We start from the raw sequence: 1,225 nt of genomic DNA on the forward strand, positions 1-1,225 counted from the left end.
ATTAATATGGCTATTGAAAAGTATATGTCACTGATGAGATTGTACGTGATTGATAAGATTACATATACTTATCCATTTTATATATTTTAATTATTTTTTTATTCCTACCATGTATACTCTTCAAGTTAGACATCCCTTGTCTGAGACTTGCATAGCACCATTTAGATTAGAATATGCATATCAGACAGTTTTTCTAGTGATGGTATATTACAAAACAAAAAGAGAACCTCAAAACATTGAATTTTGAGTTCTTATTTCAGTTACTAGATTTTTTTTTTAATGTAAGCATTTTATTTTAATTATCCTTATTTCAAAGTTCTTATTTGGGGAACAGATAGCCATTTCATTATACATTCATACCATTTCTCAAAGGCTTCCACAGCTTTCATCAAATACACATTTCAGAGTTACTCTAGGTATATTTCTAGATCCAGGTATATTTGGAGATTCATCATCAATCTAGTGCACTTGTGCTTTGAATCTTTTACAATATCGAAGTCAATAGCACACTGTAAATTACCTAAACAGATGGGGGGAAGGTCTTAAAGGCCCATCATCTCATTCTACCAGGTGGCTGGAGCCTTGAATTAGCCTGGCCAGCCAATGGCAATGTCAAAGTTCAAATTTGTATCAAATTTCATAGGCTAATCACTTAAAGGATCAAAGAGGCAAAACACATGTGACTTCAGGAAAATAATAGTTACAAAAAATTGAATAGGCACTTAAAGATATTTTTACAAGTTTCTTAACTTTGCAGTCATCATATGGAAATAAAAATCACTGCCATATCTGGCAAGCCTGAATATTCTTGGGCCACCTACTACAGAGCCTTGTCCAAAGACAAAATTCTAGGAGTCTCTTGAGTAAAGACCAATCATTGTTATAATCACAATGAGAGGGTTAACTTGAAATGTAGGCAGATAGGGCAGGGGTCCAGTGGAAAACAAAGGCAGGTGGAACATAGGCAGGGGCAGACATGGCAGTTTGAGTGAGCCTAACTAACCACAGGAACCAACCAAGCAGAAAGAATAATAAAATGTTTGTGGACTCAAAGCGGGAGGAATGTGAAAACAAGAGAGGGTCTATGGTAAACAAGGTGTATGAATGCATAGAAACAGAAGAAGTTCAGAAAGTACAGAAAAACAACACATAGAAACAGGGAAAGTTTAGGTCCATTCCTGGGCAAGAACAATGAGGGAGTCTATCAGGTGATCACACAGATAGG

The 1,225-nt window shown here is 35.7% G+C and overlaps 1 pseudogene; it reads right to left on the reverse strand.

The window, feature by feature from the left end:
* Nucleotides 1-366: 366 nt before the first annotated feature.
* On the reverse strand, nucleotides 367-962 carry LOC118720170 (annotated as a pseudogene).
* Nucleotides 963-1,225: the final 263 nt, after the last annotated feature.

This window comes from Pipistrellus kuhlii, unplaced genomic scaffold (genome assembly GCF_014108245.1).
Source record: "Pipistrellus kuhlii isolate mPipKuh1 unplaced genomic scaffold, mPipKuh1.p scaffold_m20_p_16, whole genome shotgun sequence".
Taxonomy (NCBI): Eukaryota; Metazoa; Chordata; class Mammalia; order Chiroptera; family Vespertilionidae; genus Pipistrellus; species Pipistrellus kuhlii.